At 46.1% G+C, this 25506-nt stretch overlaps 1 non-coding gene and 1 pseudogene across 1 annotated transcript; one reads left to right on the top strand and one right to left on the bottom strand.

Moving 5' to 3' along the window:
• Positions 1-15919: 15919 nt before the first annotated feature.
• TRNAA-AGC (transfer RNA alanine (anticodon AGC)) lies at positions 15920-15992 on the bottom strand. Its single transcript has one exon. It is a non-coding gene; the product is annotated as a tRNA-Ala (tRNA).
• A 624-nt stretch (positions 15993-16616) lies between these two features.
• On the top strand, positions 16617-18587 carry LOC136547354 (11-beta-hydroxysteroid dehydrogenase 1A-like; annotated as a pseudogene).
• Positions 18588-25506: the final 6919 nt, after the last annotated feature.

Raw genomic sequence — 25506 nt, 5'->3', positions numbered from 1 at the left:
GTTTGGGAGAGTTGGCAAGGCTCAAAATGTGTATGTGTATCAGCAGAATCAGCAGCCTCCAAAGGTGGAGGCTTGGGGTATTTATAACCCTCTTGAAAAAACTAGACGTTTTATAGCCGTTGCCATACCGGACACGTCCGGTATGACTTACACTGCGCCAACGGTAACTAAGTTACAGTGTCAATGTGAGGCGTCGAAACTCTAGATGAATGCCAGAACTCCTGACAGTCGGAACTCCTGACTCACGTCGGAACTCCTAACCCTCAACATATTTGAAAACTAAGTAACTGAGTTGAAGTTTGTGACTTGTCGGAACTCCTGACTCATGCCGGAACTTCTGACCGTCGGAACTCCCGACTTACGTTGGAACTCCTGACTCTCAAGGCATTTGAAAACTAGTCGTTGGTCTCTGGTCGTCCATATTGGACACGTCCGGTATGAATACCGAACACGTCCGGTATGACCACCACAGTGAACTCTCCAAGTCAGTTAAAGCGCGAGACGTTGGAACTCCCAACTATTGCCGGAACTCCCGACCATCGGAACTCCCGACTTATGTTGGAACTCCCGATGAACCAACCGAGAACAATAATTTTACCATTGCTAGGCAAATACCGAACACGTCCGGTATTGCCAGACTAACAAGAAATCAGTTAGCTCTTTTGTCTCTCAAATACTCAAAACCCACATGGGTTGGCTTGAGCACTTATAAAACATTATCTATCAATATGATGCATCCCTCTTAATAGTACAACATACCTATTAAACTCAAGATTAAAGGAAAAATGAATTTATACCGCTTGAGTTGACCTCTTTTAAATTAATGTCGTATGTTTCAATCTTCATCAAGTAAGGGTGTCAACATGTTGATATTGATCTTGTCACTTGAGCATAGCCATCTTGAGCACATGACTGTATTCCATTCATCAAATATGAATAACTCCAAATGCATCAAGTCACTTCAAACACTTTATCCAATATAGATTTGATCCTCCACATCAATATGACAATCATAGCTTGATTAGTACCTCAATTAAATGCAAGTACTCCCTTCTTCACCCTAGCTAGGTTCTTTGGCCACCAAGCCATCGCTTGCCCTTCACCCTTGCTTAGTACCTCAAAGCCTTTCTTTGCTATCTTCACCATCTCAAGCCATCAAGTCACATCTTGTGTTGAATCAACCATTCATTTGTATTGTTATCTTTTTCATTTTAATTTAGCAAGCTTCAAATATGAGATCATTCCATATGCAAACCCTCATGTCTCATTAATTAATTCTTATGAGCTTGCTTTCACATAGAGCATGGAAATCCCACAATAAATAAGTCTTTGTATGAATTCCATTTGCATTGTTGTCTTGTGCTTGAACGAGATTATTTTATACAAGAATGTATCATTTTGGCTTTCATTAAGTACTTGTGAGATATCCTATTACCTGTCCACACTTAGCAAATGGGTTAGACCTTTAATCACGTTGTCATTTAACCATCCAAAACCCACTAAAGGGCTAGATGCACTTTCAATCTCCCCCTTTTTGGTGATTGGTGACAACTTGATTAAAGCTTACAAAAGAATATAAATATTTAAACTTTTGGGTTCAATGATTTATGAAAGGCTCCCCCTTAATATGTGCTTGTGATTAGAATTCATGAAATGACCTCAAATGTCATTTGCACATACTAAAATATATAGGAGACTCCCCCTAAATCATTGCATCCGTAGAGTGCATATGTGTGTATGACAAAGTAAAACCGTGATGCATATGTCAAGATATATCACACAAGAATAAATATAAAGACATCACATCAAATATTTTTATTCTAGCATGCATAGTCCTTATGAAAATAAATACAGCACATGTATGTCACACATAGCACTCATTACACATTTCTTCAAGTCCACAAGCCACTAATATATAAATAAAGATCATGTCTCAAGAGATACAAAGATAAAATATAAATGAGTCTCATCTCTCATAGGATATAATCTATCTCAAATCCAAGATACATCAAGGAGGAGGAGGACTACGGTGATAGCACTGAACATCTTGCAAATAGGAGAAGGAGGACTATGGTGATGTGAAGAAGAACGTGAAGGAGCATGTGGTAGAGGGGAAGCTCGTCCTACTACTACACCATCTATAGGTGCATCTGCCTCTGGTGCTGCTGCTCTCCTCCTGGTCCTACTAGAGGTACCCCAACCTCAGGCAAGTCTACAACAATCTTCAGGGCCTTTTGTACCTTATCATACTCAAAGGTATGCCCTATGACCTGCTCAATCATGTGCATGATATAGGGAGCAAAACCACAGCCCTTGAGGGGCCTCTCGCCGACACTCCTGATCTCGCACCATATGAAGTCAAAGACGCTAAAAGGTCGTGCATCAGGTGCCATCCTATGGAGCAGGTTCCTAGAGTAATCTGCAATGTTTCCCTTATCTCCACCCTTGTAATCAATGGTCTTCCCAAACATCCTGTCCAGGTATCTGTAAGTAGGGTGAAGACCTAGAACCTTCCCCACTGCTCCTCTCTTACCCCCTGGTGGGTATATGTAGGCAAGCTGCTCTGGAGGCAACACTTGCTTTGTGTTGATCCTATCTTTCTAAAGATCATCATCTAAGAAGCCAAGTAGAGCTGCAAAAGCATCATAATCAACACAGTACCACTAGCCCTCAAGCATCCAGTGCATACGCCTCTTATCCTCCTCAACATATAGGGTGGCATAGAACTGAGCTACCACCTCTGTGTTCCAGTCATACTGGAACTCCATAATCTTATAAACCCCTATATGATCACAAATGGCAATAGCATGATCAATGGAGGCCTTCTACAAATCTCTGATGTACTGCTAGTCAATCCATCGAGACCTGGCAATCACTGGGTTCTTGGCGAGGATCACACTAGTGTAGAAGTCCATATAAAAGGCTATATGAAATCAATGATCAAACTGAATCCCAGACAAGCCCCTTGGATCAATTCTTCTTTCATCTCTGGCCCTTCTGGTCATGCCTTTCCATCGATAGTCAACTCTGGCGACATAAGAGGGTACACTAGGTGGATGTGGCTCAAGTAAACCATAGTGCATACCTTGACCTGGCTGGTGCTGAGCTGGAGGTATAGCCTGCTCATCCTCAATTTCTTGCTCATCATTTGAGCTGCCACCATCTGAATCTCTGTCAGTGCTCTTCCTCTTTCTGGTACTAGGCTCCACTCTATACTCCTTTGTATCTATGTTAGAGGAAGAACTGTTGTCTCCCTCTTTGTACTATGGATCACCCCTAGTAGCCCTGGAGAGTCCCCAGCTGTTGCTGACTATATTTGGGATGCATTTCTTGTCTTGCCTTCTTATGTTTTTCTAGTGCTAGATCATGCCTATGCTTGGACCTAGGCTCTAGTCTTCCGCTCATAGCTACTGTCCTATATCCAAAGATTTGTATGGAATTTTAGATACATGCCCAAACGATAGCTTATTTTAGTTGAAACATAGAAATAAGAGTAATTATCATATGCTTTGTAATCACCTCAACCAAACTAGGTCAATAAGGTTCACAAAACACAATAGACAATTAAACTTAGTCCTAAGAATCAACCACTGAGAAGATTGAAACAAGGGAGGAAAATCTGCTCTCATGTTCCATACACGTCCAGTATGCATACTGGACACGTCTGGTATGAGCGGACAGCAACCCTAACCAGGGTCCTTCGCTCAATCTTCAACCAATCCAATCCAAACTTTGGGCATTGCTTCTAGATAGGTAATGTAGCATCTCTACCGAAGGACTTCTAAAATTATGCCCTAACCGCTTAGATCGGATGAGGTCCGGGATCAGGGTACCTTGTGAGAGTGAATGAAGATACGATTGGAAATCCAAGTCCTAGAGTCTTCGATCTTGATGCAAATCTCCTCCGATCCAATCTCCCTCTCTTTCTTTTCATGGTGGAAACTCGAAATCGCTAATGGAGGTTGAGGAGAGGTGGCTGGGTTGGCTGGAAGGAGGAGAAACTATCTTGGCCGAAGGGGTACTGGCCGTTTTATAACCCCGCTCATACCGGATATGTCCGGTATTTGCGGGCTGGCTAATCTTTTTCTAAATTTCATTCACTTAATTCCAATCCCCTTCTCTATCATTTCTTGATCCAAAAACATGTATGTTCTTGATCCAAACAAGGTGTAAATACTTTTCTTATCCAAATGCCATGAGTATCACTTCTCTTTTCCAAATATTTGGCATATATAGATTTTGATTACTTGAGAGAGATATTGTGAGACATAGTAGATTATGGACTTAAGAAAGCCATGTCATGTATAATTAGCCAATCAAACAATCAAGGAGAGCTATAATTATCACATGACAAGGCTAGGTTACAAAGACCAAGATTCAAATAGTTTTTCAAATTCACACCACCTACACATGCTAGTAATTAGTTTTTTTAAAAACATCTCTCCTATGTCACACAAATGCACATTCTAACATATAAAGGGCCTTAGATGCACTTACAATGCATGTATGTAAAGACATACCTTTGCCTTGAGCCCACAAGAATACCACTAAGAATATACATAGCATGACAATCTTTATGTTGACCTTAATTGCCAAATAATCATGCTAGATACATTTTCATTCAAAGGACTACAAATAATGCTAGATAAATGTGTTAGTCCACAAGGGTGCAAAATAGAATCTGAGCTCCCCCTAAATAAGTGCTTTAAGTAATTTGAATGACTTTCAACTAGCACTTTATTCTATTAAGAATATGGGAGACAATTTTCTATTTTGAACCATAAATAAATAATTTTCCATATTTAAATTTGAGTTCAAGAGATGCTCACAATCCACTTAGATTTGGTAAACCACAAGCTTCTGAGTAAATTGAGGATATATGAAAATATATAGATCAAAGACTCAGTTGTAATCCTATTAGTGTTCTGGTTCCTACAATACCGGACACGTCCGGAATACGCAAAACAGAAACACTTGCTTTCTGTCCCTGTCCATACCAGACACGTCCGATAGTAATATCGGACACGTCCGATAGGTGCATGACAGAAGCAAATAACCCGCTGCTTGTGATTCTTCATTTTAGCTCTATTATTTATTATATACTTGCAACTCAACAAATGAATTGATCTACTAGAGAGCTATTAAAAGCATCATATGGCAAACGTGATAATTATTAAGTAAAACTAATTAGTCACTTTCAATTTTTCACAAATATGCCTATTTGTGAGTTATTGAGCACAAAACAAATAAAGTGGCTATCCTATAAGGTTTAGGTACTTGTTACCAATGGTGAAGATGAAGTAAATGATATATTCATTAAATTATCTTCGGGTCAACCATATAAGAGATTATGATAAGAATTGGTTGATAGATTGAGTGAATATTGTCAAATTGCTTGCTCAACCATCCCGAAGCCTTCATCTCATCCCCAAGTACCTACATCATTAATCTAAGCACACTTTGGTACCCAACTCTTGTTGGGTCCTTTTCGGTTAGTCAACAAGTGCTTAGGCACCCAAATGGCTTTAGCACTAGTTTGTGGTGAATACATCACCTTGCTAGTGCTAACTCCATTTGTGGTCTTCCTAAGCTTATCATTATAAACAAATGTGTTCGGCTTAAGAGCGTTACCATTTGGGCATTCATAGCTTAGATGCCCCTTTCTTCTACAAGCATAGCATATGCGGCCTTTGTTTGCTCTATGCTTGTTTTGCTTGTATGGACATCTATCAACCTTGTGGCCCATCTCATTGCATCCATAGCATCTTCTTGTTGCAACTTGGGCTTCCTTTCTTGCCTCTTTATACATTGGGCATTTTTTGGTGGATGCTCCAATTTCTTGCTCATGAGACAAGCACTTTGTCCATCACTTTTCTTTTGGTTGGCCAACTTGTTTGAGGCCTTTTGTTCGGCCACTTCACACTTGTTGGACCAACTTTTATGTGGACACATTGCCCACTCATGTCCATATAATCCACAACCATAGCATAACCTTTTTTCATGTTTCTTGCTCTTGGTTGTGTTGGCCTTACTTGAAATGTGATTCTTTTGTTGGGCTTTGGAGGAAGCAAGGTTTGAACCCTTCTCAAGCTTCTTCACCATGTTATCACGGTTATCTTGAGAAGGTTGTGCTTTCTCTCTACCCTTCAACCAAATCATATCTTTCTTTAACCTTTTCACCTCTTCTTTGAGCTCTATGTTTTCTATAAGATTTAGCTCAATCGAAGATTGGCTTGCTTGAGGAGCACACTCATTAATACAAGAAATATTTAATTGAGATGGTGTACTAGTGAGTGAATGTGTGAGAGGTTGAGAAAATTTTACCGATGTGATCACAACCTCATGAGCTACCTCAAGCATGATGCTTGATTCTACTACTTCATCATGAGAGCACTTTAGATGAACATAGTTTACTTGTAGCACATTATACTTGCTTGATAGTTCATCTAGCCTTGCCTTGAGCTCAAAACTTTCCTTCTCTAGTTGTGAAACACTAGAAGAGGAGTTAGTAACTAAAGCATGCTCAATTGATAATTTTTCATACCTTTCACTTAGAGCCTTTAGTTCTTCCATCTTGGAGATGAGAAACAATTCTTGCTTTTGAAGTGATTGCTCTTGCTTCTCAATCTCTTTTTCAAGCTCATCATTCTTTTCAACTATCTTTATGATGATGAACTTGTCTTTATGGTTGAGATGATCAAGGTTGTAGTTGTCTTCAACTTCAACATCACTCTCATCTTGATCATCTACTTGTGCTTTCTCCTTTTCTTGATCTTTCTTGTTACTCTTTTTCTTGCTTTTCTTGGCCATGAGACACAAGTGATGAGTATCATGAGATACTGAGGTTGACTCATCACTTGGTCACCACTGGGCTTGAGCATCATTACAAATAGCTGCTTGTTGTTCTGCTGCCTCAGCCACACCGGACACAGCAAGTCATGCACTTCTTGCACTTCTTGCTCCAGCTTGGTGCTCTTGAGGTCTTGTGAGGCTTCTTCGTTGCATGAAGACACAATGGACATACTTTCCATTGACTCGATCTCAAATGCATCATCACATTTGGATTTTCCGTATAAATCAAAAAGTCTAGTCCAAATGAGATGAGCACTCTCCGGAGGTGGTTGTCCATTGAAGATTGCCTCATCTTGAACCTCTACACTTAATGTACTCAAAATGACATTAATAGCTTGAGCATTGAGTTGCACACATATCTCTTTCTCTTTTGACAAATTTTTGTAGTTGCTCCAATCAACTATAGAAAGAGTTATGTTTGCATCCACAATATGCTCAACAAGAGGACTAATATTCCTAAAAGCATTGAGTACATGAATTGACCAAGGTAGAAAGTTTGAACCATCATTTTGGAGAAGCACCGACTCCAATCGATAGGCGTCGACATCCTTTTCTCATGGCGGTGAAGCTTTAGGTGAGAACCTTACTCTGATACCAACTGAAAGGACCTAGGATGCCATCTAGAGGGAGGGTAAATAGGCGTTTCTAAAAATTAACACCTTTAAATACAGAAACGATTAGTAAAGAGGGTTTCCAAAATGGAAACTCTAAATTAAGTGTAGTACCACCCCTCACAAGTTAGCCACAGAGTAAACAAGGTATAAAGAATATATATAGAAGTTACAACCCTGCAATACAAAGTTAGAACAGAGAATGAATATATTCAGTACAGGCAAGAAATATCGGACGTGTCCGGTAGGTATACCGGACGTGTCTAGTATGGACGTGTTCTATAGAATAGCCTGGCACAGTGATCAATACTGGACGTGTCCGGTAGCTATACCGGACGTGTCCGGTATACACGGTTTTAGTGGAACAACCCTAAACTTGCTTATTTCGATTTCTAACTTCAATTCAAATTGCAGGTACCCACTAGATATGACAATATATACAAATAACCCGCACAAGAGCAAGAGCTACACAAATATCGAATGAAATACAAATTGAGACACGATATTTGTTTTACTGAAGTTCAGACTTGTTCGAGTCCTACTCTCCATTGAGGGGGCTGTGGGAGACCCAACAAAGGTTAGCCCTAGAGGATACCACGAAGGTCACTCTAGCTGGAGTCTTTTCCAACTCCTTTTCCTCATTCCATTAGTTGATTCCGATGCGGCGGAATCGACCATTACAAACTTTCCAAGGCACACCACAATCTCTTGGGTGCTCTCTGGTGACGCCTAACCGTCTAGGACCAAAGAGTCCAAGAGTAACAAATGCAAATCATGAAATAGACAATATGCACAAGTGCTCAAGTGGTGGCTTGCTCTCTTTTTCAAATTCTCTCTTAACCCGCAAATTGATTTTGCTATTTGGATCACACACTCACTAAGAGAGGGTTTGGAAGAGTTGGCAAGGCTCAAAACGTGTATGTGTATCAACAGAATCAGCAGCCTCTAAAGGTGGAGGCTTGGGGGTATTTATAACCCTCTTAGAAAAACTAGCTGTTTTATAGCCGTTGCCATACCGGACACGTCTGGTATGACTTACACTGCGCCAATGGTAACTAAGTTACAGTGTCAATGTGAGGCGTTGAAACTCTAGATGAATGCCAGAACTCCTGACAGTCGGAACTCCTGACTCACGTCGGAACTCCCGACCCTCAACATATTTGAAAACTAAGTAACTGAGTTGAAGTTTGTGACTTGTCGGAACTCCCGAGTCATGCCAAAACTTCCGACCATTGGAACTCCCGACTCTCAAGGCATTTGAAAACTAGCCATTGGCCTTTGGTAATACCGGACACGTCTGGTATGACCACCACATTGAACTCTCCAAGTCAGTTAAAGCGCGAGACGTCAGAACTCCCGACCATTGCCGGAACTCCTGACCGTTGGAACTCCCGATGAACCAACCGAGAACAACAATTTTACCATTGCTGGGCAAATACCAGACACGTCCGGTATTGCCAGACCAGCAAGAAATTAGTTAGCTCTTTTGTCTCTCAAATACTCAAAACTCACATGGGTTGGCTTGAGCACTTATGAAACATTATCTATCAACATGATGCATCCCTCTTAATAGTATGTGTCGACAGAATATGCTCGGTAGTCCACTGAGGGGTATCCCATGATGGTAGATTTGTTGGTGGGGATGCGCATAATCAGGAACCAGATGGTGATACAAGGTGTAGAGACAGCGATCTAGACAGGTTCGGGCCGTCTGATCGACGTAATACCCTATGTCCTATGTCTTTGGTGTATTATATTGAATATATGATGTCGAGTAGAGGACCCCTGCCTCTCCTTATATACTCTAGAGGGGCAGGGTTACAAGTAAAGTATCCTATTTGGTACTATACAATGTCTTGCGGTGCACACCGAGCAGCGCCGTGCATGCCTTGATCTTGTGGGCCGAGCCACCTCCGATGGTGCGGCCCAAGTCTTGGGGGCCATACCCCCACAGTTAGTCCCCGAGCCTAACAGTAGGTGATACAGTCACATGGTGCCAGGGTCATAAAGTAGAAGACCAGCTGAGCAGGCAGCCAGTCCTCGGGCGTAGCCTCGAGATGAGAACAAGAACATTTACCGCAAGGTGAAGTGTGCCCACTTAGTCCCCGAGCCTGCTGAAAGATAAAGAATGAATCTTGTAGCAGGGTCAAAGAAGTCTGAAAGCTTGCCGACGTCGTCTGACATGCGCATATCAAGACCCTAGACATGCTGCCCAAGATCAGCACCCTGATCTGAACAGCATGGAGCAGCTTGATAGCACAACGACAAGACATAGCAAGATCCGAGCAGCAAGGGAGTCCCCGGCGTCGCTGGCGATGACCGAGCACCGAGGAGTCCCTGGTGTCGCTGGCGATGTCCGAGCACCGAGGAGCGAGGAGTCCTCGACGTCGTTGGCGACGTCCGAGCACCGAGGAGCGAGGAGTCCCCAGCATCCCCGGCGATGATCGAGCACCGAAGAGCGAGGAGTCCTCGGTGTCGTCGGCGATGACCGAGCACCGAGGAGCGAGGAGTCCTCGGCATCGCTGGCAATGATCGAGCATCGAGGAGCGAGGAGTCCCCGGCATCGCTGGTGATGACCGAGCACCGAGGAGCGAGGAGTCCCCGGCGTCGACGGCGATGACCGAGCACCGAGGAGTCCCCGGCGTCGCTGGCGATGACCGAGCACCGAGGAGCGAGGAGGCCTCGGCATCGGCGGCGATGACTGAGCACCGAGGAGCGAGGAGTCCTCGGCGTCGGCGGCGATGATCGAGCACCGAGGAGCGAGGAGTCCCCGGTGTAGGCGGCAATGACTGAGCACCGAGGAGCGAGGAGTCCCCGGTGTCGCTGGCGATGACCGAGCACCGAGGAGCGAGGAGTCTCCGGCGTCGCTGATAATGACCGAGCACCGAGGAGTGAGCAGTCCCCGGCGTCGACGGCGATGACCGAGCACCGAGGAGCGAGGAGTCCTCGGCGTCGGCGGCGATGACCGAGCACCGAGGAGCGAGGAGTCCCCAGTGTAGGCGGCGATGACTGAGCACCGAGGAGCGAGGAGTCCCTGGTGTCGCTGGCGATGACCGAGCACCGAGGAGCGAGGAGTCCCCGGCGTCGCTGACGATGACTGAGCACCGAGGAGCGAGCAGTCCCCGGCGTCGCTGGTGATTTCCGAGCACCGAGGAGCGAGGAGTCCCCGACATCGCTGGCGATGACCGAGCACCGAGGAGCGAGGAGTCCCCGGCGTCGTTGGCGATGTTCGAGCACTGAGGAGCGAGGAGTCCCCGACGTCGGCGGCGATGATCGAGCACCGAGGAGCGAGGAGTCCCCAGTGTAGGCGGCGATGACTGAGCACCGAGGAGCGAGGAGTCCCCGGCGTCACTAGCGATGACCGAGCACCGAGGAGCGAGGAGTCCCCGGCATCGTTGACGATGACCGAGCACCGAGGAGTGAGAAGTCCCCAACGTCGCTGGCGATTTCCGAGCACCGAGGAGCGAGGAGTCCCCGACGTCGCTGGCGATGAGTGAGCACCGAGGAGCGAGGAGTCCCCGGCGTTGTTGGTGATGTTCGAGCACTAAGGAGCGAGGAGTCCTCGACGTAGGCGACGAGGTCCGAGCACCGAGGAGTCCCCGACATAAGCGGCGATGTCCGAGCACCGAGGAGTCCTTAGCATAGGCGGTGAGGTCCGAGCACCGAGGAGTGCCCGGCGTAGGCGGCAAGGTCTGAGCACCGACATAGCTGACGATGTCCGTGCAGTGAAGTGTGCTCACTTAGTCCTCGAGCATGAAGAATCCGAGGGCCGAGGAGTAACCGGCGTCGCTGGCGATGAAGCACGAGCGATGAATAGTCTGGTCGACTAGTCGGCGGTGAAGTGAACATTAAGTAGAAACGACCGGCGAATAGTCCGATCAACTGGTCGGCGACAGAGTCCATGAACCAAGCGGTCCGACCAGTTGATCGGTGGAGAAGTCCGAGCATCAAGTGGTCCGATCACCTGGACGATGATCCTGCAATACAAACATATAGAATGGGTAGTACATGATGTACAAATAAATAAACTCTGGAGAAAAATCAGCAATGGTGATGAAACGACATATGCAGTTCGGCGATCAGTTGGCGTGAAAATATATTTATATTTAATATAAACCGCCCGACCAGTTAGTGTGTAGCTGAGTCTCCAGCCCTAGCTAGCCCATAGTCCATAATGTCGAGCGCAGAGCCCGTGCACGTGTAGGAGGAACAGACGTCGCTAAGGAGCCGCTGCCGACCACCCATAACGTAGAGCATGGAGCCCGTAGCACGTGTAGGGAGGAGCCGGAGACAGGGCCGTCTCTGGAGGCGTCCGAGCATCAACGCGACTGTTCGGAGGTTCGAAAAATCATTTGGAGAACAAATATGGAGAAAACAACTCAGAGAAAAATAATGGCGATATACGGAGATTGGAGAATATTTAGAAGAATATTAAAACGTGACTTAGCTTTAGACAGAATGTCGGGTCAGCGGCGTATGGCGTTATCTGGTCGGTGACGTGGGCAGCTTGCTTGCAGCTCAGCGGCGACGAGGGATGTCGGTGAGGGCCGTCGAGTAATGACGACGAGACAACGGCGAGGGGTGTCGGCGAAGGATGTCGGCGAAGGCCGCCGAGCGGTGACGATGAGTCGACGGCGAGGGACGTCGGCGAAAGATGTCGGCGAAGGCCGTCGAGTGGTGACGATGAGTCGACGGTGAGGGACGTCGGCAAAAGATGTCGGCGAGGGCTGCCGAGTGGTGACGACGAGTCGACGGCGAGGGACGTCGGTGAAAGATGTCGGCGAAGGCCGCCGAGCGGTGACAACGAGTGGACGGCGAGGGACGTCGGTGAAAGATGTCGGCGAGGGCTGCCGAGCGGTGACGACGAGTTGACGGACGTCGGCGAAAGATGTCGGCAAAGGCCGCCGAGCAGTGACGACGAGTCGACAGCGAGGGACGTCGACGAAGGCCGCCGAGGGCAGCGGCAGCGAGTCGTCGACGAGGGCAGCAGCGGCGAGTCGTCGACGAGGGCTGATGAGGGCAGCAACAGTGAGTTGTTGGTGAAGACAACCTCGGAGGTGGTTCCGAGATCGGATCTGCTATCGCAGGGGCTGGTGTAGCAGCGATGAATCGTCGTCGTGGACCAGGATGGATCTCCATGAGATTGACGAAGAGAACGCGTTGTTGATTTGAGATCCATCTGGCTCGCCATGGATCAAGCGCACACCCCTATCTGGTGCGCCAACTATCGACAGAATATGCTCGGCAGTCCACCGAGGGGTATCCCATGATGGTAGATTTGTCGGTGGGGATGCGCGTAATCAGGAACCAGATGGTGACACAAGGCGCAGAGACAGCGATCTAGACAGGTTCGGGCCGTCTAATCGACGTAATACCCTACGTCCTGTGTCTTTGGTGTATTAATTGAATATATGATGTCGAGTAGAGGACCACTGCCTCTCCTTATATACTCTAGAGGGGCAGGGTTACAAGTAAAGTATCCTATTTGGTACTATACAATGTCTTGCGGTGCACGCCGAGCAGCGTCGTGCACGCCTTGATCTTGTGGGCCGGGCCACCTCCGATGGTGCGGCCCAAGTCTTGGGGGCCATACCCCCACAGTATGGTATACCTATTAAACTCAAGATTAAAGGAAAAACGAATTTATACCGCTTGAGTTGACCTCTTTTGAATTAATGCCGTATGTTTCAATCTTCATCAAGTAAGGGTGCCAACATATTGATATTGATCTTGTCACTTGAGCATAGCCATCTTGAGCACATGACTAGATTCCATTCATCAAGTATGAATAACTCTAAATGCATCAAGTCACTTCAAACACTTTATCCAATATAGATTTGATCCTCCACATCAATATGACCATCGTAGCTTGATTAGTACCTCAACTAAATGCAAGTACTCCCTTCTTCACCCTAGCTAGGTTCTTCGGCCGCCAAGCCATCGCTTGCCCTTCACCCTTGCTTAGTACCTCGAAGCTTTTCCTTGCTATCTTCACCATCTCAAGCCATCAAGTCACATCTTGTGTTGAATCAACCATTCATTTGTATTGTTATCTTTTTCATTTCAATTTAGCAAGCTTCAAATATGAGACCATTCCATATGCAAACCCTCATGTCTCATTAATTAATTTTTACGAGCTTGCTTTCACATAGAGCATGGAAATCCCACAATAAATAAGCCTTTGCATGAATTCTATTTGCATTGTTGTCTTGTGCTTGAACTAGATTATTTTATACAACAACGCATCATTTTGGCTTTCATTAAGTACTTGTGAGATATCCTATTACCTGTCCACACTTAGCAAACGGGTTAGACCTTTAATCACGTTGTCATTCAACTATCCAAAACCCACTAAAGGGCTAGATGCACTTTCACACTCACCTAACGAGCAATGGCTCGGCCTTCTTCCCGCGTGCCGGCAAAACAGCAACGCGGTTCAGCGGCGAGGTAAGCCATCTTCTAAAGCCCTTCCCCTTTCCCCTTCTTCCCTCTGAATGGATATTCTTTCTCTTCTTCTTGGAAGTTGTCCGATTTAGGGTTAGGGTTAGGGTTTCGTAATGTTCTTCTTCCCCGAGCGGTTTGTACGGGTTAGGGTTAGAGTTTGAGTTGCTTTACAAAAATTGAGACCCTGCTCACTCCTTTTCTTCACCTGATTTTGGGTTTAGGGTTCGATGAACCCTCTATTTAGATCCAAAAACGAATCGATCACCTCCTTCTAAATGTTGCTACTCGGTTTTCTTTTCCGATAGGCTAGATCTACACCTAGTTAGGGCTCTAATGCCATTGATAGACTTAGAATAGGATCACTAGCCATAGATCTAGCATGTTTACTTGCTTTTGGAATAAACAGTGAGTCATAGAATATCTACTAGTACAGAATTGATATATAGAATGAGAGAGAGAAGGGTGAAGGAGGTGCAAACCATCGGCCGCCTTCGAGTAAGACGGGCTCGCCATCGCGGTGCTTGGTGAAGACCCGGTGGTGGTGCTGTGTCGGAGGGTGGCGGTGCAGTAGCGGCGTTGGCCGGTGGCGGTGCTTCCCGTCACTGGCTGCGCACCCTCTCTTATATCGGAATTAGGGTTATGTCGGTGGGGCGACTGTAGCTCAGGTGAACCTCGTGTCTTAAGCCACCGGCCCCCACCTTTCTTTTATAGCGCAGTGTGACGGGGGCCCACCAACCATGTAGGGTTGGGCGCCCCTTTTAGGGTGCGGATCCAAGGGCCCAATTAGCCGTTGGGCCAATTGGATAGAGATCATCTAACATTGCCTGCCATGAGCCAACAACACTCAGCACTTAGCATGATTAACGGCATAGTACTCTGCCTCTGCACTGGAACGAGAAACCACGATCTGTCGCTTGGATGATCAGGACACCAAATTATCACCGTCACCGAGAAAGACGAAGTTCCAAGCAGAGTAAAACTCTATCTCTACCCAGCAATGGTCAAAATAGAATAGCATCAGCCATCTGTTCCTCAAGAGCCTGACCCTTCTCACTTATCAGCTACTGTAACTTGTCTGGATGCCCGGGATTGTTTTACAGCCGCGTGTGGGTGAGTAAATCGGCTGGGCGTTTTGGCATGTGGTACCATGTGAAATGGACAAGACACACAGCTTCGATCGGATTGACGCTTTGTTTGCTTTCCTGTTTGGATGTATTTGTATGGTACTGTAAAACCTGATGACGCTTGGAACGGATGGACAGGCACAGTTCAGTGTTGGTGTCCTACTGTACTTGGAGAGCAGGCTGCACATAAATCGGTGAAACCGTCTTGGTGTTTTTTTTCTCTTTTTACCGTTGCGATGCATGCATTCTGAAGAAAAGGGATGGGGGAGGGGAGACTGGAGAAGTGGAGAGTGAGAAGAGAGAGACAGGCAGTGTGTGTACTTGGCAAACTGAAAGTTGTTTCTTTTGCATCTTAAAAGACTTGGAGAGGTGCAGACGTGCAGTGCATGAAAACTCGGATCATGGCAAATGATGGAGATCTTTCTGTGTTTGTTGATTGGCATGCTGAAACCTAACACTGCGGTCTGGAGTGCAGTGTCTCGAAAGACACAGCTTATATATAGCTCAGGGGTCTCAAAAGACAGAAACAGGGAAGCCAGAACAAATGGAGGAAAAACAGGTTCAGGGTCTCAAAAAACACAAACCGGGAAAGCCAAACACAAAGGGACAAAAATCGGTTTATATCTCAGGGGTCTAAAAAAAACAGAAACAAGGAAAGCCAGAAAAAAGGTGCAGAAACTGGGAAAGCCAAAAAAGGGGACAAAAAAAAGGTTCAAGGTCTCAAAAAACACAAACTGGGAAAGCCAAACACAAAGGGAGAAAAATCGGTTTATATCTCAGGGGTCTCAAAAAACATAAACAAGGAAATCCAGAAAAAAATGGAAGAAAAATTGCAGAAACTGGGAAAGCCAAAAAAAAAAAGGACAAAAATAATAAAAATATAAGAAATGGAGATGCGGGGTATCGATCCCCGTACCTCTCGCATGCTAAGCGAGCGCTCTACCATCTGAGCTACATCCCCATGGTTGACAGGGAATTTAAATAGTTACAGGTCATAGGTTTGTCAGGTGCTCTACACTCGGATCGTTTCCACTCATCGCCAAGGTATCACGTAGAGGTGGGCAAAAAAACCGCTATCCAATCCCCGGACCCCGAAGCATTGATGCTAACATTGCATCACCATACTATCCAATGTAAATGTGAGTACACAGAGATATTTTTATTTGAATGAAATACAAGAAGCTTGATCGACATATTTATACATGGTTCAACAAAAAGATACATTGAGCGATTCAAAAAAAAAAGATACATTGAGCCCCGCTCCAGCTCATCAGGTGCCGTTTAGAATGCTACGGACTCGTGGACGGCATCATCCTGTAGTTGCTCTCCAGTCTCCACGTCTCCACGTCTCGGCCGGCGGCACAGGTTACGTGTCGCCGCGCGGAGCTTGCTCTATCCACGCAGCACAGCAGGCGATCGATCCTGCTCGCGCTCCTCACTGGTGACGATAACAGAGAGTCAGAGAGACGTCCACTGCACATCCATTAAAAGTTAAGAAGGCAAGGAGCGACTGCGAGGCTCGTCTTCGTATATAGTTGCGCAACTGAGCAAGAGCAGGCGAAGCAAGCGAAGAGGCCGCGTCGTCGTCATGGATCTGGTGAACGGCGTGCTCAACTGGGTGGGGACGCCGGCGATGGTGGCCAGCCTGCTGCTCTTCTACCCGCCCTACTACCTCTTCAAGACGTGCTACTCCTTCCTCTCCTGGCTCTTCCCCGAGGACCTCACCGGCAAGGTCGTGCTCATCACCGGTGCTTCCTCCGGCATCGGCGAGGTGATACCCACACACCCAATGTCTGTCTTCTACTGATTGTTACTACAGTACTACTGATATTATGCAAGGCCACAAAACGTGGACTACTTTTCTTTACCTGCTCATCGATCAGTTTTGCATGTTTAGATTGCCTTGCAACTGTTCATGTTCCTCGCATCTTATTTACTGCTTAATTGTCCATTGCTCTTTGAATCACCAAGGGATTAGGATCTAAGATTATGGCTCCGTTCGGATGGTATGGTTCTGGAGTAATTTGGATGGTTTAGAGGAATTTTGGAGAAATTTATGAAAGAAAAACACTGTTCCAAATAAAAAAAGAAATGGATCAAGCCGGATTTAAGTTATTGACCATAAGTCCATCCTTAATATAACGACTAGTAGGTGTCACATCATGAGGATGTTCATGTCATGTACGGGCGCACATACACCACACCAGACGGCGCCGTGCCAGGGACATCCGGCGCGCGGCGGAACTGTGTCGAGTTTTGACCAATACTAGTTAGATTCAGCTCATTTGTGATCTCTGCAGCAACTGACCTACCAATACGCGTTGAAGCGGGCCTCTCTAGCCCTCGTCGCTAGAAGGGAGTCGAGCACTAGAGCTCGGCGCGCGTGACGTCATCGTCCTCCCGGGCGACGTCTCTGCCCCCGATGACTGCAACAGATTTGTTCAGACCGCGATCAGTCACTACGACCGATGTGAGTGCATGAGACTACCGAACAGTTACAGCTTGGCTTGTGAAAGCTAGGTCTGTCGTTGCAAGCTTTTCCTTTGTCTGTTTCAGTGGACCATCTAGCGTGCAATGCCGGCATCGCGAGCGTAGGCGCGTTTCAGGAGATTCCAGACGTCACAAAATACAGCTCTCAGCTTGTAATGTTTCCTAAATCCCTGGAGCTGGCCTTGTTTGTTTGCTTTTCATTTCCTAGATAGATAAATATATATGCGCAGGTGCTGAACTGATCTACTTGGTTCTTCAGGACGTCAACTTCTGGGGTTCTGTTCAAACGACGTTCACTGCCCTGCCTCATCTGAAGAGGAGCCGAGGGAGAATCGTGGTGACTGCATCTGCAACCCGATGGAATCCAGTTCCTAGAATGAGCTTCTATAATGTAGGGAATTTCTTTCATCCGCTCAACTGATTTCATTTCAGCATGTTGGAATGACTTGGAAATTCTATCAGTTTCATGTGTATTTGTTTGTCTACTACATGTTCAGGCTGCCAATGCTGCCCTCATAAACTTCTTTGAGACGCTGCGGACCGAGCTGGGAAACCAAGTCGGGATCACGGTGGTGACGCCCGGGTGGATCGAGTCCGAGATGTCGAAAGGGAAATACCTCAAGGAGCATGGCGAAGTGGAGGTTGATCAAGAAATGCGCGACGTGAGTGACAACACTGATATATACTCAGCTGATGAAGTGATGATGAGCTCTGCGATCGTGTTGGAACTAATTACACATTGATATGCTGATGACGAGCATGGCTATGCGTATTTCAGGCTCAGATTGGTCTGTTCCCGGTGGAGTACGCCAAGAACTGCGCCAAGGCCATGGTGCAAGCGGCGCAGCAAGGCGAGCCATACCTCACCGTGCCGGCGTGGTTCGGGGCGATGTACCTGTGGCGGGTGTTCGCGCCAGAGGTCGTCGAGGCCTGTTACCGCCTCCTGTACATGCACGGCCATGGCGCCAGGCAGGCCGACACGGCGAGCAGGACGATGGCCGAGTCTGGCGGCAAGCAGCTGCTGTACCCGACCCCGCTGCGCTCTGTGGAGATCAAGAGTGACTGAGGTCAGGTCCTGTGAGTGCATGAAATGAAACAAACTCTGTTGAACCTTTGGACATCAGCTGTGTGTATGTGTGCAGTTGAATGGTCCCATGGATTGAGTGAAGTATAGAGCTCTAGACGAAAGCAGTTGTGGTCATGTTAATATATGCTGTGTACCTTGATAATGAAATAAGCTATATATGCTTCTGGAGGTGCTCTGGTTTTGCTTCTCCTGCTGAACGAAGTTGCCACAGGTTTGGTGTGCTCTGCACCTCCTTTTTCAAGGTGTTCATGACTTTTTCAAGGTACAAGAGCTTTTTTGAGGTACTTAAGATCATGGCGATTGATGAAAACTGTAACTTCTAAGTTTTTAATTTAGGAGGCTTGAAGAGTTGAGGTAAAATTTGTAGCTGTTTAGAGTAAAATAATTGTATAGGCCCCGTTTGGATCCTTGAATTGAATTCATTTTAAGAATCATAATTTAGACACATATTAACTCAGCTAATATGGTTGTATATGGATATATTTGTATATTATTGTTGGCTAAACGAGAGTGATACTTATGTGTTGTATTTCTACCGTAAGGGGGGAGCAAGTTGAAGAGCGTGTTATAAGTTATAAATTAAAAACATAGTACGGTGATTTATAGAATCAATTTTCATCTCTTATCTATGAATTTGAGATAGACTTAGCTTATATATATGAACTTTGGACAGTGGTGGAATATTAAAGTTCAAGCCAAATAACTTAATTTATTAAGTAGATTTTAATTTCTCCAAACAAAAGGACCCCCTTAGAATTATTAGATCTTATAATTTTGAATTTATAATTTTCGAACGATTTCAGATGTTAACATGGTCTATAGCAAAGTTGCAGATCTCAATGCGATCTGGAGCTTTGTAGTGGATACAATTATTTTTTGTTTAACGTTGTTTAGAATATCAAATGTATGTTCTAAATTTTAGATTTTAAAATTTAAATTGAAAATTTTCCAAAAAAAAAATTAGATGGTAACATAGTCTACATCAATGTTGCAGATCTCAATGCGATCTCAAATTGTAGTTGATAATTATTTCTAAAGTTATTTAGAATATCAAATATATGTTTTAAATTTTTAGACTTCAATTTAAATTGAAATTTTACCGAATAACATCACAAGTTGATATGGTCAATATTAAATTATAGTGGTAGCTGCTATCTGCAACTTGTAGTGGACTACTTTTTTTTTGGCCTTGATAGCTGCTATCTACAACTTGTAGTGGACTACTTTCTTTGGCCTTGACTCTGTTTGCGACCACTTATTTGACTCAATTATAATCATCGTACCGTGAGAATTTTTTTATTCTTAATTATGCTAGTTTAAAGTTCAGAAGCGGCGGTTAAAAGAATCAAACATAATCGAAAGCGACGATCAAAAGAATCAAACACACTCGAAGTGTTTGGTGAGATTCTTGCTTTCTCACACCAACAATCGGATTATAAGCTAGAACAGGTCCCTTATCATGTTAGCCGTGGAAGGCTAGTTTCTTTAGCTAGTGTTTTTTCATGTGAGGGGTTCTTCTCCTTATTCCTTTTTATTGTTCATCTTTTTTCTCTTAGGTGTAACATCCCGTGTTTCTGTGTAATAAAAAACCTGATTTTCAAAAAAAAAAATCTGATGAATGTGTGTTGCATATAACGTGTAGTCAACTTAAGTCAACCTTTTTCCTACTAACCCTAATTTTCCTCAATCTTATTCAACTGAATTTACAATAATCTTGTGCACCATTTAGAGTAAGATGCACGTGTGATTTGATTCTTGTCTTGTTGTGCTTGGAGGGAGCCCTTCTCCTAAAATCCTTGTATAGGAAATAGAAAACATCTCCTTAATTCCTTGGGCCAAAGCTCCCTCCTATACCTGCCTCCAGCCTATCCCGTGGCCTCCCTCTTGGCCGCACGGCCAGCAAGCAGGCTGCATGAGCGTGCATGCTCCCTTCACGTTCATGCATGCTCCTGTGCCGACTTCGTTAATTAATTACGTGAGTCCCTGCATCCCTGAAGTTCTCCAATTAGAGCAGGCACGTCACGAGCTCAGGCCGGCCCAATCCGCCTCCCTCTCCTTAGGCCCAGCAGTGGGCGCCTGCAGCCACCCTGCCGCTCACGAGGGCGGCACACGCATGACGGAGTCGCCGCCCACACCCGTCATCAGAGCACAGCGCCGCCATCTGGGCCCCTCCTGGCAGCCTCAGGAGCGCGGGATGCCCAGGCCATCTCACGCCCGCACTCGGGGCGCCATCCACAGGGCCCACTTGCCAGCCAGTAAACCAGATGGGAGTCGCTGCCTCCGTCTCGCGCTGGTACCCCTCCGTCCGCTTCCATCGCCCCTCCGTCAAGAACAGAGTCGTCTTCTTCCTCCGTACACGCGACTGCTTCCGTCCGAAGTCGAGCATTGTCGTCCCGTCTCCCGTTGCTGCGACCGCACGCTAGCTGGACCCACCAAGCCGCGCACCGTGCCACGATTTGCGGAGCGCCCGAGCCCTACCTACCCTTGACCGCGCGGGCGCACCCCGCGTTTGTCCAGACTCGCCGTTCTCGAAGGTTCCCGAGCCCCGACACCCAGATGGTCGCCACGTCACGTCGACCATCACATCAACGGCACGGACGTCGGTGTCCCCCTCACGAACCCTAGCCGGCGGGCTATAAAACCCCATGTCGAGCCTTTGCCCTCACCATCTCCCTCTCCCCCACCGCCACTGTGCCTCTCCCTGCTTCAATCTCGCCCTCGCCGCAGGGGTCACGATCGAGCCGACGTTCGCCCGGCAGTCTCCATAGCCGTACATCGTCGAGCCGTTCGAAGGACCAAGCCATGGCGGAGCTACGTCAGCCGACAACTTCTTCTCCGCCACCGCGCCTCCGGTATGCGACGCACGATGCCGACACGGTGTGAAGCTGAGCTCACCGTCACGCCAGACCTGGGAACCATGGCGAGTCGGTTGGCCTTGCCTCCTCCCTACGTCGTGCGATCGACGACCTTCATGTTAGGATTGATCTCATCCGACTCAGTGTAACGACCGAGTCGGACCCCTTGACCATGTCCTGATCGGGGACACACAACCGACCACTAGTCGGCGGGCCCCTATCACACCGCGCTATAAGAGAGAGGTAGGAGTCGGGGCGCTAGATACGAGGTTCGACGCCGCCACTGACCCACCGAAGTAACCCTAGATGGCCCCTCCGATCATGGGTAGTGTTGCAAGTGACGGGAAGCCCCACCGACAGCGCCCCCGTCCTCTGAACTCCACCGCACCTACACTACCACAACATCAGCGGCCACGTCGCTGCAGCACCATGGATGCAACTGCGCTAGGGCGAGGTACAGGAACAAGTTTCCTCATCTAAGTCAAGTTTATCCTCTAATCTACGATTTTAGAGGTCATATTCTTTATCAATGGTATCAGAGCCAGATTTTCTAGTGTGTAGATCTAGATCGGGGTAGTAGCAGCAATTAGAAAGATGAGAAAGATCTGATTCGGATCGAAGTAAAGGGCCCCTAACCCCAACCCTAGAAGGGGAAGAACAACTAAAGAAAAGAGTAGTAGTGGTTTTGGCCTAACCCTAATCGACCCTAACCCAAACCCTAACCCACGTGGATCCATTCGAGGAAGAAAAACAGTAGCAGAAGTTTCGCGCTGAACCCAAACCCTAACCCTAGATCGAACTTGATGTGGGAAGAAGAGAAAAGAAGATCTAAACATAGAGAAAAAGAAGGGGAAAATGAAAGGGCTAGGGAGGCAGCCTACCTCGCCAGCCTCCACTCACCGGAGTACTTCGGGAAGGACTCCATGCCGCGCTAGGGCACGGCTCCACGCTACGCTAGGGCGCTGCCGCCAAGCCGCTCGACGGCGACGCGCTCACCCATTGGGGAGCGCCCGCGTTGACGAGGGGGCAGGCGCCGGTGCCATTCCTCCGCCGCGAGCACCTCGGTCGCTGTCGCTGAGAGAGAGAAAGGGAGACAGAGCGCGGAGTCAAGGGCACCGTCGCCCAGACCGCTCGACGATGGCACGCTCAGCCTTGGGCGAGCGAGCTCACCGGCGAGGGGACTGGCGGTGGCGCTACTCTGTTGTGCCTCTCGCTCTCCGCTGCGATGCTGAGGAAGAAACAGAAAGCGAATAATGAAATGAGTTTAGGGTTTCAGCGGAGCGGCGCAACACGGTGTTTTGTTTGGGCGAGACGCGTGGGCGACCGTCGGATGGGATCCAACAGCTGATGGAGAATGGGCCAGATTTGGCCCAAGCGGGGCAGCGGAATCCCAGCCTAGGCCTAGGTTGCGGCCTGGGCGTGGGGGAGGAGCTGCGCACGCGTGCGTAGTGGGCCGATTTCGCGGCGCTGGGCCACGCGCGCGGACATGGGCCGTAGCGGTTTCATCAAGTCTGGGCCAAATAAACAGTAAACTCCGAGTTTATGTTTTATTCTTTTTAGAAGCAATTTTTTGATGATTTTTATCTAGTTTAAATCTCTGTCAAAATTTAAATCAACGGGATAATTTTTCAGAGAGTAGATGAAAAAGTTAAATGCTTCTGAAAAGTAGATAAATAATTTTTTCATGTTTCCGCTGCAAAGTTTGATGTTGATTATCTTCTAATTAAATTCGAACCAACGGGAGAATTTATTTTAAAGAGCAGTTATATTTAGTAAATTATGATTATATTTATCCTCTAATTAAATTAGAACCAACAGAAAATTTTAAAGTAGAGGAGTAGTCCGTTTTTTTGTTTAAATAAGATTATGGTATTGTTATTTTTTGACCAACGTTGATGATGACAATATTATAATGAGTTTAAGTTTGAAGTTTAAATCTCTGATAAATTTTACACCAACGTGGTCAATTTTTTTAGAGAGTAGATAAGGACCAAGAAATGTTCATGAACTAAAAGAATGTATTTCATTATCAAGTTTTCACTGCAATGATGTTGATTATCTTTCAATTAAATTCGAATCAACAGAAGAATTTAATTTTGAAGAGTAGTTATATGGATTTCAAGTTAATTTATGAGTTTTATGCATTAATTATATTTTCTGCCCAACGGTGATGTAGAATTGATGCATAAGCATATTATATGCTTTATTTTTAATTGACGAGATCACTCGGTTGCATGTCAATGGCCTGCAGTGCTGGGGTATGTGAATGAAAAGGCTTGAGTCAAGCCAGTTCTGGACAATTTTTTTTAGTTTACTAATTTTCTGATTAAATTGGAACCTACGGGAAGATTTAATTAGAAAATGAAGTATAAGTGAATGTTTTAGTCGTCATGACTAAATTTTCGTGTAGATGTATCCCGCATGGGGAGAAATTTAGGCATAGTAATTATGCTAGTCCATCCTGCATGGCGGGAGAAGTTTTATGATGACTCATATGTTTTTGTATCCCGCATAGCGAGAGAAGTTTGGGTAGCTCTTATGCTATCCTAGTCATGGTCAATACTCAATACTAACCAAAGGATAAGAAAAAGATGCAAGCGTGACTTGCAAAAGTACTGCTAATAAAAGACCTCGTTGAGTTCTTAAAGTGAATTAAGGAAAGTGTACTCTTAAGCGGATCAAGAAGTAACTTTATTTACATGACACAATCATATGAATGAAGTAAGTTATAAGTGTCTCCTCGTTTACAGGCTTTCTGAATAGTTATCGAAATTATGGCAGTAAAGTTCATGCCATATTTCGAGGGGGACAATATTAAGATCAATTAAGAAAAATACTCTTTATTAAGAGTGAGATAAAGATCAATTAAGAAAGATACTCTTCATTAAGAATGAGACAAAGACCATTGGAGGAGTACAACGGTTACAACACTGATACCCCTAAGCAAAGAAATAGCTAAATTTCTGGACCTTTTAAAGTTCTGACAGGAAAATAGTGTAGTCGATCTCAAAAATGTTAAGGTGCTGCTTAAATCATCATATGTGGTTTTAATGGATTAAACCCACAATAAGAAATTTGAAGATACACTATCTTTAGAAAAGATGGGAAAATCTGGGGAAGCATGGTATGTAGAGGTATGTAGAGACCTAAGACTTGAAGGGAAGTGGGACTGCGTGCCCACTTTAGTGATTCAAAACAACAAATTTCTCAATACCTGTTGATGTTGTATGACTTATACAACACCTGTTGTTGGCTCTTCGAAGAAGATGAATAATATAAACAAGGATCTTATAATACAGGAGCCTATAGAATCAATTGCCTCTTGGTAATGAAGGGCAACAACAACCCCATATGAAAGTACTAGTAGATGAGGCCCCAGAAGGTCTCAAAGAATTAGTAAACCAGTTTTCTGATGACTATGAAGTCTATGTTAGTAAAGAAATTCAAATGAAGAGTGATCCCACCTTACTTGAAGGAACCATGAGAAGCGTTTACTCATTTAAATGGCAAGAAGCTATGAAAGTTGAAATGAATTCGATGAATACCAACGATGTTTGGGACTTAGAAGTAATTTGTCGGGTTCATAAACCCGGGGTCCCTTGGGGACCGGCTTCCACGCCAGGGCTCGGCCCAGGAAAATGGCCTTTCTTTCTTCTGGACTGGCCTGAAAGTCTAAAACCAACAGACCAGAGCACTCGCTTTAGGCCTAGGCCGCCTTTGGCCCATCTCTCCGACCAGAGCACTAGCTCAGGCTCAGGCCAGCTCTAAATGGCCTCTCTGATCGGAGTGCTAGCGTTAGGCCCCGGCTGCCTTCGCACAGCCTCCACTCGAAAAGCCTGACCCGAGGACCACCTTCAATTCTGACCCCATGACCGGAGCTCGTGGGAAGCCTGCTCACCGCTCTTCTCCGACTGGCGTGCCAGAACCGACTGGGGACCATCCGACCGGGGACGCCCGCTTAGAAAGAACCAGAAGGTGTGTGGAGAAAGGCAAGGCATGGCTCACAAGTCAACACCACTATACCAGGGACCATACCCTACACG

This window comes from Miscanthus floridulus, chromosome 3 (assembly GCF_019320115.1).
Source record: "Miscanthus floridulus cultivar M001 chromosome 3, ASM1932011v1, whole genome shotgun sequence".
Taxonomy (NCBI): Eukaryota; Viridiplantae; Streptophyta; class Magnoliopsida; order Poales; family Poaceae; genus Miscanthus; species Miscanthus floridulus.
This window is presented reverse-complemented; position numbering and strand designations above follow the sequence as displayed.